The 13917-nt window shown below is 39.1% G+C and overlaps 1 non-coding gene across 1 annotated transcript; it reads right to left on the reverse strand.

The window, feature by feature from the left end:
• Nucleotides 1-10674: 10674 nt before the first annotated feature.
• On the reverse strand, nucleotides 10675-10781 carry LOC131481976 (U6 spliceosomal RNA). Its single transcript, XR_009246682.1, has one exon. It is a non-coding gene; the product is annotated as a U6 spliceosomal RNA (small nuclear RNA).
• Nucleotides 10782-13917: the final 3136 nt, after the last annotated feature.

A 13917-nucleotide genomic window follows, 5' to 3' on the forward strand; every position in this document is an offset into this window, starting at 1 on the left:
AGCCAGTGGGTGGGGTTCGATGCTTCCCTGTAATAGAGGTCCCAGTTCGAGGAGGTCCCCCTCGCCGGGAGCATCAGCCCCTTCAATTTAAAGACCTCAAAAATGTAAAGCAGGCTGTTAAAGATTATGGTGCCCAGGCACCCTTTACTGTTGCACTCAGAATCCTTTTCAAGTTTGAATCTTACTCCTAGTGATTGGATGCGATTGTGCCGCTCTGCTCTCGATGGTGGAGACTTTCTCCTATGGAGAGGGGATTTTCAAGATAGGTGCAGATTTTTTGCTGAGCAGAACGCGGCTGGGGGACATGCAGATCGAAGCCTTGAAATGCTTACTGGCACTGGACCTTTTGAGGGCATCCAAAAACAAGTTAATTATGACCTAGGAGTTTATGCACAGATAGCAAATGCAGCCCTTGGAGCCTGGAAGGCCTTACCTAACGTTAATACAGGAGACCAGCTTTCCAAGGTCTTGCAAGGCCCTACGGAACCTTTTCAAGAATTTGTGGACCGTATTATGCAGGTTGCTACTAAGATCTTTGGTAACGTGGAGCCAGCAGTGCCAGTAATTAAGCATATAGCCTTTGAGAATGCTAATAAATATTGCCAGGATGCTCTCAGGTCCCACAGAGATAAGTCCCTGCATGATTATCTTAAAATTTGCAGACATATTGACTCCACCCATGCCCTTGGGCAAGTGATAGCAGCCGCTGTTCAACACCCTCAGCCCCACCCTAGACCGCCTTCCAAAACCTGTTTCAGATGTGGACAGCCTGGACATTTTAAAAAACAGTGCCCCAAAATTCCGCGACAAGGAAGATCACCCCCGCAATCCTTGCAGGCCCCAGATCTTTGTCCAAGATGCCATAAAGGCTATCATTGGAGCAGTGATTGTAGGTCCAGATATGATGCCCAAGGCAATCCCCTATCAGGAAACGGGGTCAGGGGCCCGCTCCGGACCCCTCAACCTCAGGTGTACGGAGCCCAGCAGACACCTGTAACTTCTGGAACAGCGCAGACTCCTTTCAGAGTCCCTCTCCCACGGCGAGGAACACCGACATTTCAACACTCCTCAGAGCAACACCAGGTAGTGCAGGACTGGACCTCTGTGCCACCTCTGGAGAGGTATTGACCCCGCTCTTGGGGCCCCAACGGATAAAAACAGGAGTCAGGGGCCCCTTGCCTAGGAGTACCTTGGGCCTAATCCTAGGAAGAAGTAGTGCTACTATGCATGGAATCAGAGTACTCCCAGGAGTGATAGATGAAGATACCCCCGCAGAAATAGAAGTCATGGCAGAATCAGCCAAAGGCACTATAATCATTCTACCAGGAGCTAGATTTGCCCAGCTGATCTTGATCCCCAAGGTTCCAACTGACAACCCCATTCTTGAGAGAGATAGACAAGGAGGATTTGGAGATTCTGGCCCCTTAGCATGTTGGGTCTCCGACATGCAAACCCGACCCACCTTACAGTTAGAAATAGAAGGGAGAAAATTCACAGGTTTACTTGATACCGGGGCTGACAGTACAGTTATATCCCAGGCACAGTGGCCAAGTTCCTGGCCATTAGAGGCCACCCCAACCATTCTCCAAGGGATAGGAACTTCTCAGCCACAGAAAAGTGCCAGGTTGTTAAGGTGGAAGGATCAAGAGGGCATTCAGGAGTTTTCCAGCCGTATGTCTTACCACATATTGCTATCAATCTGTGGGGATGAGATTTGTTGAGTGCCATGAATGTTGTATTGACCTCTCAGCCTGTGCCAAATATGCTTAATAGACAGGGATACTTTCCTGGAAAGGTTTGGGCAGACATCTTCAAGGTGACCCCCAACCAGTCTGTGACAGGGTTAAAATTAGAGGCTGCAATTGAATTGGCAAAGGAACAGCTTGAGGCTGGACATATGGTTCCATCCACCTCTCCTTGGAACACCCCAATTTTTGTTATTAAAAAGAAAAATAATAAATGGAGGCTTTTACAAGATTTATGTGCAGTAAATGCCATCATGGCCCCTATGGGGGCCACACAAGAGAAATTAAAAGATGTTAAAGCCCATTGTTATCAGGCCTTTGCCTATACGGGGGTCCCCAAACAAATTAAGACCGATAATGGACCGGCCTATGTTAGCCAGGGTTTTGAGAAGTACTGCCAAGATTTTAATATAACTCATAAAACAGGCATCCCTTATAATCCTCAGGGTCAAGCCATGGTTGAACGTGCCAACCACACCCTTAAAGTTTATCTAAAAAAAGTAAAGAAGGGGGATGTGGCTGAGCATTGCAGCTCACCCCATTCCTTACTGGCATCTGCAATCTATGTGTTAAATTTTCTAACTGTCACTAATGATGTAGCTCCTGCAGAGCGCCATTGGCTTCGCCCTCCTAATGAGAATAAAGGCCAAGTAAAATGGACAGATCTGGCCACAAATAAATGGCGAGGACCAGATCCAGTACTAACGTGGGGGCGAGGCTCCGTTTGTGTTTTTCCCCAGGATGAAGAAACACCTAGATGGGTTCCCGAGATACTTACACGGCAAATCTCCTTGGCTCCAACTCAGCATGATCCCACTCCTAATGATGTTCTTGCAGGATAGGAGACCGTGACAGCAGTGGTGCAACTTCCTGGTATCCTGCCTATGGGAAACGCAGATCTCCAGCTGCTCCCCGATTTACCATCATATATGTGTTACCCCTGTGAAATGGCATTTAACTGGCAGCATGGATGTTTTAGGAACAAAGCGGAATCTTGGCCATGGGGCTGATGGTCATAGCCATGATTGCAGTACAGTTTACTCTTCTTTGCCGCCTATGCAGGCAACAAGCCTGGGAGCAGGTCATTATTTGACAAACCATGATGGATTTAGCTGTGGAAAACCCTAGTACTCAAGTTTGGTTGAACATGGTGTGATGGGCAGCCAGAGATGGGTAAGATCTGGCAGCACTGATGACCAACCTAAGACAGGGATTCCCCAGGTGGGGCTCCCCATGACGGGTAAGGCGTCAACTGACTGCTGGACAACCTAAGACAGGCGTCCATTAAAAAAAACAAAAAAAGGGGGACATGCAGGCCCCCTGTCTCCCAAGGATTAACTCCACAGCTTAGCTTGTTTCTCAGAGGGTAACAGGATGAGCAATTTTGGCCTGATACATCTAGCCACTGGCTTAACCACAAGTTCCTGCTTCCTATGTGTCAAGTTATCTGCCAAGGGATTGGATAAACACTGGGAGGAACTCAAGGGATTTAGGGTGGCCACTAGAGGATTGGATAAACACTGGGAGGAACTCAAGGGATTTAGGGTGGCCACTACTGGGAGGAACTCGAAGGATTTAGGGTGGCCATTTGAGGACTGGATAAACACTGGGAGGAGCTAGGCAGAGTATAAAAGAAAGCCTGGAGTTGCAATAAAGATCAATCTATCATCAATCGGCATTCTGTGTACTGCGTGTTGCTTTATATTGTCTCACTGTGTGTCTTCTTTCTTGTAACCCTAGTCCCTCCGCTCAGCTCGGGGTACGTGGCGACGTGGGCGTTGCCAACACTTAATAAAAACAATAATAAAGATGAGAGAACATCTTAGGGGATGCTGGTGGTATGCAGAAATAAGGAAGGCTATCAAGCTGGTGCATGACAAGTCTCCTGGGTTTATGCATTTGAGAGAAGGTAGATCCGGCATCTACCCAGCACTCCAGCAGCCACTGACGGGGCTGCCACCATGGTCACACCATTCATTCAGCGTGGCCTGCAGGACTAACGAATCAAAGACACTTCAGCAGCCCAAGAAATCTCTCAGTAGGAAATTGCAGAAGGAAGTCTTCATGTTGCTGCCATTGGGCATCCAGAGTGCCTTGAATGTATGTGATCATGGATAATAAACAACACAGGACTGTGATCCATGAGGAGAAGAGAAGCAATGAAGGAAACAATACATTTGTCCCATCTTTCTTGTTAGAGTGTAAGACAGTGAAAGTGCATTGCAAATACGGGAGAGGAGAGATAAAGAAGCAAATTCATTTATCTTAATAATTTCTCTAGCATGCCTGAATGGTGATCAGTACATGCATAAAGAGAGATGATTGGAAACATTACTGCGCATGGGTACAGGGCTGAATTAGAACAATGTTGTAAACAACAGCCATATGGGGACAATTTTATGATTTATCACATTTGGTGGAGTACTTCGAAGGGTCTCGTATTAGTAATAGAGAATACCCTGACATAGCTTTATCTTCTTTCTACTTAAAGGCAAGGACCTTAGCCACTAGGCTACTGCACTGGGCCCCTCTACTTAAATCTTAAAAGCAAAATCAATGACCTCAGTTTTTCTCCTAAGAAATGCAAAAATGTCTCAAAAAATAAATTTCAAATCTATCTATAAGAATACCACACTAAGGTGGGAAAAAGGAATATTTAAATGCTTGGCATTAATGAATATCATAAGTTATTCATTACTATTTGTCAGACTACCACAAGCTCAGCAACTGAAGCTGTCTCTATGGATAGGTGATGTGGCACGGTTCACCTTTGGATTTACATCAGAAACTTTTACTCATGGGCTACAACCAGCATGTGTGCTAAGCTCTCATCATCAGAAGGCTCAATCGGGGAATAATTCAGTTTGAAGCCTGCTGGATTAATGGCAGGATCCCAGGCTGTGCTTGTACTGGTTGCTTCAGTTCTTCAATGTCTATTGGCCTAGAGCCAGTCCCATCTCCTTCCATGTGGGCCTCTAAAACAACTTTCTGAAATCTGGGAAACAACTGACAGAGTCAATTAGAGAAACAGAATTTGCAATGTCTTGGAACGTTCAAATATGTGATTCTATATATAATTTTCCACATTATATCGATTAGAAGAAAACCATTGAGCCAGTTCCCACACTTTGATAAAAAGGGATAGTGTTTCAGGATCTTTTGGCCTTTTCTGTGTGATACAGAAACTCAACATATTACACCTATACAGGATTAGAAAAATATGATCAAAAGTAGACACATCAACTTAAAAACTGTATCTTTTTTAAAAGATTTGAAAATGCTAGTTAATTCCCTATGTGCAAAATTTAGATAAATTGATGAACAATATAAAAGAAAAGAAATATAACTAACAGAGAAGGAAACTACAAGTTCTAAACTGAAAACATGTTAAATAAGATTAACGGTAGACAAGAAATTGTAACAATTTAAAATTAATCCACAATGCAATATTCACAATGAAACACACGCTGAACTATGGGAAAAAGCAGCAGACGTCAGAGACATTTGAAACACAAGCAAACGAACGGAAAGATGACTGTGACAATCTGAGTGCCCACAGATCAAAGAGCCTCAGAAACACTTTGGAAATTCTAGTCAGACATTCATACTCACATAATGTAAAAACAGTAATAAGAAGCCAACAAATAAAGATATTCTACCTGTAGAGTAGCGAGATCAGCTTGAAAACAGATTTTCTGTCAAGAAATGCAAGTAAAATAGCAAATAGAACAACCTTTTTGTATTATTGAAAGATAAAAATTTACTGACCCTTAATTAAATGCTCAGTAGTAACTTATAACCAATTGTGCTGAGCCAAATATGTTCATATACATATATGAAATTTAAGTTTATAGTGTGCATACAATAATAGCATAAAAGCTAAGGGAAAATACATTCTTATATGTGAGGCAGTATACTATTACAAAAATCTACATTGTGGTAAATTAAAATGGACTATTGTCTGTGCTCGCTTCAGCACAACATATAACTAAAATTGGAACGAAAATGGACTATTGTCTAAATATTGTTAACCTAGATGCAGAATTATGTATCAAGCCCTTCTTACCAAAATGCAATAGTGCTCATTCTTTAGTTGTTATCCACAGTTATTTTCATGCTATTACTTCTCAAACTTTTGGCTAAGATCACGTACAGTTGTTTTCATGTTATAATGCAATGTAGCTGTTGTGACTGAGACTATACAGCCAGGAAAACAGAATGCAACTTATTGTGTGATTCATTTCAAAAAGAGTATTTTTGACTATCACATCAATAATGAGAAAAAACTCAGAAACAAGTTGTAACTGGTAAGTCATAGTAACTACAAAATTCAATCTGTTTTTACCCATTTAATCTAAAAGAAGGTATGAAATTAAAATCATACTATGTTCCTAGCCAGTGTGGAGCCAAAGGGAATTTATTTTCTTCTTTTCTCTCTGCTTTTAAGATGTATGTGTTTATTTGAAAGGCAGAATTAGAGGGAGAGAGAGAGATACATGTACAAACTCGCACACACACACATACACGAATCTTCCATCTGCTTGTTTACCATCTAAATGGCTGGCTGGGAGATTGTTGCAGGTCTGCTCTGTGGATGCACAGCTCCAAGGACTTGGGTCATGATTCACTTCTGGGCTAGACCATACCAAGACGCTGAATCAGAAATGAGGCAGCAGGTACTCAAACATTTGATATGGGTGTTACAAGCAGAGGCATAGCTTGCTATGTTACAGATAGCTATTTCTTCACACATTATAAATTTTATGAAGGAAAGGATAATAGGACAACAAATATTAAACAAAGAGCAATGGTCCATACAATATAGAAAATTAAAGGAAGCAAACTATGATCATTCTGTTTTGTTTGTTTGTTTTAAGGTTCTGGGCCATGGCTCAGAGAAAAAAAATTTCAGGCATAGTTTGGCAAATTCCAGAGCCAGGAGTGCTGAAATACCAAGCTGCAAAGAGGGCAGAGTGTATTAGATTCTAGGGTTAGCTGGGTTCCACAAAACTGCAGGGTGCACGATAAGAGATGAATGCACAGAAATCTATTCTGTTTCTGTTTTAACAATGAGCAATCAAAAATTAAAAGTATACATTCAACAATACATAAAACATGCAGAAAAATATTGGTAAATACTGTAAGACCTGTTCTTTGTTTTTTTTTTAAAGATTTATTTATTTATTTGAAAGGTAGATTCTACAGAAGCGAGACAGAGGTTTTCCATTTGCTGATTCACTTCTTAAATGGCTTCCAAGAGTGAAACTGAGTTAATCCAAAGTTAGGAGCCAGGAGCTTCTTTTCATGTCTTCTACATGGAGGTAAGGGTTCTTGGATTATTCTTCTTTAAACTCCCAGGTCATAAGCAGGGAACTGGAGTAGAAATGAAGTACCCAGGGATGAAACAGGCATCCATATGAAATACTAGTTCTGCAACAGAGGAATAGACTATTTTGCTGCCACACTGGCATCAAGACCTATTTTTTTTTAAAAATATTCACATTACAGATAGAAATTAGGTAAACCAACATGTTATGGATGATGTAACACAATCATAAAGATAAATGAATTGATATTGTTAAGATATTAATTCTTCCACAATTGATCTATACATGAAATGCAATTCTAGTAAGATTTTCTGTAGAGATTGCTAAGCTAATTGTAAAATTTATTGGGCATGTTGTTCCCTAGTAGTTAATACACATTCACAAAAAAGGTAATAATGTTACTGTAAATTGCTTTTAACACTTAAACTTATGGTACTAAAAATTGCATGACTCAAGCATAAAGAATATTCTAATGGAACAGAATACAGCCCATATGACTTACATGGTGTCTTCATACACATAATCGATTTACAGTCAAAATGCTAATGGAAAATGAATATTATGAAAAACTATGCATGGATTTCAAATATTTTTGCACCAAAATTAACAAACATTGTAATTAGTTTGTTAAAACTTTCTGAATGAAATCATTTTAGACATGAAGAAGTATAAATATCAATTCCAAAAGAGGCTGTACTGGGGTAACATGGAGTTAGTAACAGGGAATCAAAATCTAAGATCACATTTAAGATGAAGCTTGTGTGAAGAAGAATGGAATCACTGAGGCTTTATGAAGATGTTAGAAGGCATTGGCCCAAAGAATCATCCGTTTGCAAATGAACAACATTTAATTTTATTTAAAGTCAAAGCCATATGTAAAAATGCATATGTAAATATACATGCATATGTATACATATTTATAAATACAAATATAAAAATAAAAATTTCCACTTGCTGATTCATTCCCTTAAAGCCTGTAACAGTCAGAACTAAATCAGGCTAAAGCCAAGATTCTGACACTCTATCCAAATTTCTCATTTGAGTAACTATTACCCAACTTTTGCCATGCTCTACTGCCTGTAAGAATCACATTAGCAGGAAGCTAGCTCAGAAGCAGAGTGGCTTACTCAAACCAGACACACCAATGAGATGTTTGCTTGAAGTAGTGGCTACACACCATCTCTGAATAACTCACATAAAGAAAGGACAGATCAATGTTGAAGACAATGCCCACAGCAGCAGCTTTCACATCTATTTGCAAATAATCATAATATAATAATAATAATTTATTATGCCTTCACTGAAGAATTATGATGATGAACAGCAGAAAAGATGACCAACACCACAGACATCTCAGTTGTTTTAACTTACACAATTCTGACACAAAATTTTTACCAAGTTTTCTGCCAAGTGAGTGCTACAATTGCTGCTCCCAATCGGGTTCGGAAGAATGCAATGCTGTTGCAGGTAGTTTTCAGCAGCTGAGATTGAGATCCTGAAGCATTTTCTTCAAAGAATACTCTTTATCAGTATGATCTTTTTAGATTTAATTAATATTCATAGATATTTGTGTGCATTTGATTACATGTATTTAGCTTTTAAAAGCCATTCTGGGGTTATAAGTAGCCTACAAAAAACTATATTTAATGTTGATCAGTTTGGAGCTAATGCATTAAACCTAAATTTTGTGAAAAGTCAGAGGTGGCATGGCTAATGAATAAATTATCATAACCATTATATCCCTAATCCCTATGTCAAGTAGAGTGGGCCAGGGCAAGTAGAGAAGAGAACCTCAAATTAGACCCCAAGGGGGATGAGGAACGAAGCAGAGATCCTAAGGTGAGTCAGGTGCCTTAGGACATACGGATACCAACTCTTACGTCTGAACAGGTTGGGGGAAAGGCCTTGGGCACATTGTGCAAATTTGAAATACATCCGGTATGATCTTGAAGGCAAAGTACACAAAGTGACGGCCACCATCGGTGGAAATTACAAGGTAAGTGAAAATAGACAGGCTATGAACAAGTCTCCATCTCCATTTGAATCACTCATGACATTTTCCTCGCTTTCTGGAGAACAACAACAACAACAAAATGCCGAAATCTGCTTATGAGCAGAATGTTCTCGAAGTTAACCGAAGTTTTACCTAAAGTACACCAAGAACTCTTCAACAGGGGTCTCCGGTGCCATAGTGCTCATGTTCATTCCTGTCACTAATCAAAGGTGCTTTTGTGAAAACTTCACTGGGAATTCTATGAGACATCCACTACATTGTTTTGATTATTCTCCTGATTTGTCGTCTGGTCTTGAACAAACTTTCAAAGTAATGCATTTTTTACCAGTGTAAAAGGGACTTCATTGACATGCTTAAACTTTAAGGACTCTATTGTTAAGCAATGGACTAAATGATCGGCTGGCTATAAATGTTTACAGCTTTTGCTGAGAAATAAGGTTTGCATTTCATTTTTTAAAAATGTTTTCATTTATCTGAAAGTGGCAGAGGGGGGAAGATGAGAGGAAAGGAAGATGGGAGGAAAAAGAAAGGGAAGGGAGAGAAAGAGAGGGCGGTGGGTTTTTTTTTTTAAGATTTATTTATTGTTATTGGAAAGGTGGATATACAGAGAGGAGGAGAGACAGAGAGGGAGATCATCCTTGATGATTCACTCCCCAAGAGGCCGCAACGGCTGTTGCTGAGCCAATCCAAAGCAAGGAGCCTCTTCCAGGTCTCCCACGAGGGTGTAGGGTCCCAAGGCTTTGGGCCATCCTCGACTGCTCTTCCAGGCTACAAGCAGGGAGCTGGATGGGAAGTGGAGCTGCCGGGATTAGAACCGGCACCCATATGGGATCCCAGGGCGTTTAAGGCGAGTACTTTAACCAATATGCTATCGCGCTGGGCCCCTGGTTTCATCTGCCATTTGCAGGCTTGGACTCCCAGGAGGTGTCTGGATCACCTTCTGCTGTTGTCCCAGGCACATTAGCATGGGGCTGGATTCAAAGCATGGCGACACGAACTAGAACTGGCTCCCTGACACGAGATGTCAATGTAATATCTGATGTTAAGCATCATCTTGAGGTAATATGTGCTTTAAAAAAGTGTTAACAGAGATATTTGTAATCATCCAAATCAGAAAGTGCTCACTTATTGACAATAACTGAACTTCAAAGATTTTCTTTTTTTTATTATTAATTATTTTGCATTATGTGACAGTTTCATAGGCTCTGGGAATTCCCCCACCCCTCCCCCTCCCCTCCCCCCTGGTGGATTCCTCCACCTTGATGCAGTATCACAGTTCAAATTCAATCAAGATTCCTTCCTTGCAAACATATACCAAGCATAGAGTCCAGCTACTTATTGTCCAGATGGGTTGACCAGTTTCTTGGGGAGACCATCTCTGGTCCGAAGTTAGAGCTGGCAGAATATCATTATAGTCAATCAGAAGTCCCAATATAACATCAACAGCAATCTGCAACATCATGGAATTGACATGGTTTTGAATAACCAGTATGTTAAAAATAAAATAAAATAAAATAAAATAAAATAAAATAAAATAAAATAAAAAGCAAGTCCTAACCACAACCTGTGATTAGCTCATTGACATTTCAAAAATATGGAACACTTCACGAATTTGAGTGTCATCCTTGCGCAGGCGCCATGCTAATCTTCTCTGTATTGTTCCAATTTTAGTATATGTGCTGCCGAAGCGAGCACAAAGATTTTCTTTTAAACTTACCTTGGTGATAGTCGAAGGACATTAAAATAATTAGATCTGAAATCCCTTAAGCATTCTAATGGCAGCTGCTCTGTCAGTGGCTACATTCTGAAAACACGTTGTAGTCACTTCAGTTCTATAGTGCTACTATAAAACAATATGTCCCTCATCTAAAATGTAGCGATGAGGGGACAGATTTATTATGTTTTGTTAAAAGAAATTTTATTTTAAAACTATTTGAACCTATCTTGTAATTTTCAAATTGCTTTGTACACAATGCCAGGAAATGTCATACTTATTTTAACTTAAAATAATGAAAATGGTAGTTGAATATAAAATGAGAGACTTTTAGTGACCATAAACATTTTCAATTTCCACTATAATTTATAGCCATACAATCAAGCCCTTTCAATCAGATCTTTTGAATGAATGCTTAAGCCATCTTTCTAAATGGCTCCAACTAATGTGAAAGGCTATCATTTGTCTCAATAAATTGTTAGTAATTATGACTGACAAGCAGGTTAGAATAATGCCAGAAATAGAAATATCTAATAAACAAGGACTGTTACAAATGAACGTAATTGTGTTGTTTTCAGAGCATTGCTGACCCAATGACTAGGCCAACAGACTTGGGGAGGACGAAGTTCGTCATAAAAGCTATCATTTTGTGATTGCATCCCAAGGCATGAGCCAATTTTTTCAATGACAATATCTCTATGTAACATGAAATGTTGTATAATAAAAGTAATAAATTGCCCTGTTGTCTCTGTATCACCAGGTCACTTAGCAAGAAATAAAACCAGAGAAGGCTAAATAAAGTGTAGAAATCATGTTGTTCCAAAGGTCAGTACAGTCTCCTTCATTTCTTTTAAAATTGCTCATATAAAAATAAAGTTGATTTGTAGTAACACATAAACTTCCTTTACAGACCAGATTAAAGCTATGTTGAAGTTGCTTGTGTGAGCACACACAATCAATGCTTTGCTTAATAGATGTTTCACTTCATGATTCAATTCACATTTCCCATCATTACATATGGTATTTCACCACCAGTGAAATGGTAAGTAAGCTAATCAAATAATTGTGATATATCCATTATTACCTCCTTTAAAGCCTTCCATAGTATTATTAACTGGTGATAGAAATGATTCAGAAACTTAATTTTCTTGCATTTCAAAATTCAAAATATAAGATGACATAGGGCATGAAAAGGGCAAGTACACATCATGTATGTGACCTGAAAAAGAGTAAAAATTTAACTTCAATGACTATTGAAAATACAAATGAGCATATCAGGCAACAAGCATAGTGTGCTTTTAGCACCTGAAGTGGTTCTGAAATGATTTATCTCGAGCCTGCATTCACTGTGAAGTCATCCATACTGAGTGCAAAACAGCATACTTGTGTTTAGAATATACTCATCATAAGACATGGTGTATCTACTAGTTGTTCATAAATCTTCAAGTAAGTTTATTAAACAAATAAATGAAGACACATTTTCTATTTCTCGAAGCCTTATTATGAGTAACCTGACCAATGAGTGACACTCCTTGGTTCTCAGGGAAGACATTATTAATTCCTTAGATGCAGCATGATAATGTGGTTGCTGATTTAAGATACTTGTCTATCTCTCTATCATCTATATATTTATCTGTAAATTATACAAGTGGATTAATTACTAAGATTCTACAATGTAAACTCATATAGGATTCAACTATAGGAGAGAACAACCATTGTAGTAGCGTATGTCAAACATAAAATGATAACAAACCTCCAAGACCGTGGTCGTCTGCACAGGATGCCCTTTATCTGCAGCTTATGAACTACCAATGTGTATGCAAGCAAGCTTTCTTTCTAATTAGTCAACGTATGAGTTAATGGAGAAAAAATTTAAGCCACATCTATCAAAACTAAACCAAGTACAAGCTATCATTAAGTAAATTTTCAATAAAGAAAAATGAAAGCAAATTTATATACAGAGACTAGATTTCAAGGAGCTGCCAAATTTTAACAGCTCATTATAAATCACCAGCTGTTCTATTTCATGTTTGTTTCAGCCAAGATCAGTACCATGGCTCCAGGAGCACTGGAGAGAATACACAGCCAGCACAGAGCACCTTCCTGTCACCAGGGTTGCTGCATCTGATATGTTGCTTCCCACGCTTGCATGGTGTCATCTGTATTTGCCATTTCACAAGGACAATCAAAAGTCTTTTCCATTACATTTAGAGTTAAGCAAATTTGGGGTTTTTGTTATTTCTTAAAATAACCAGTTGGTGCCCAGGTCATAGGCACATTTTGCACTTCATTCACCATAAAACCAAAGCTCTCTAGCTTGTTCCAAGATGGTTTCTGCGGCACTTCAGTTCAATGAATCAAATAGTCTGTGAACTGTCAAATAATATGTCCCCATAATATTCTTGATAGTAGCCTCAGATAAATTTTACTGCAGGTTATACTTCTTTTGAAAGATTAAATGATATATTTAGATAACATTTTGTTTTTTCTTAGAGTAATCATCATAATAGATGGTTCTTACTCATTGAAATAAGAAAATGTTTACTGATCTTGTTTATAATATTTATTAGATCTCAATGTAAATCAAAGCAATTTAAATATATTTATCAGTTTTCTAATGGATTATTGAGAAGTAAGATATTGTAATTTCTTTTTTATGTGCTTTACATTAAACTTTTTCTGTGTTTGGTCTTTCTCTCTACCCTCTTTCATCCATTTTTCTTCTCCATCCCTGTAGAACTGGCCACATTTCAAGGACCAACTTTACTGCTGCTTCTGGCCCTGGATTTGTTGCTGTACTGACCTGGAACATTCTTCCTCCACCTCGTGGCATAATTTCATGTGTCATTTCATCATCACTCTTCTAGAGTAACTGTGGAGTGGACAGAGTATCTATGGCAGTTCTGTCTAAAAATACCATGTTCTTATCTTTCCTTAATCCTTTCTCATGTCTGCTCTCACTGATAAATATTATATTTTGAGAAACAAACATTTAGCCAGTGATTTGATAAGAACATTTACACAGAAAAAAACCAGTTTTCCACAATAGCTAAGAGGGCCAGGAACCCTAATAAATAGCAGGTTTTCCCATATTCCTATTTTCACCTGAGAGGAACA

The sequence above is a fragment of the Ochotona princeps genome, chromosome 1 (genome assembly GCF_030435755.1).
Source record: "Ochotona princeps isolate mOchPri1 chromosome 1, mOchPri1.hap1, whole genome shotgun sequence".
Lineage (NCBI taxonomy): Eukaryota > Metazoa > Chordata > Mammalia > Lagomorpha > Ochotonidae > Ochotona > Ochotona princeps.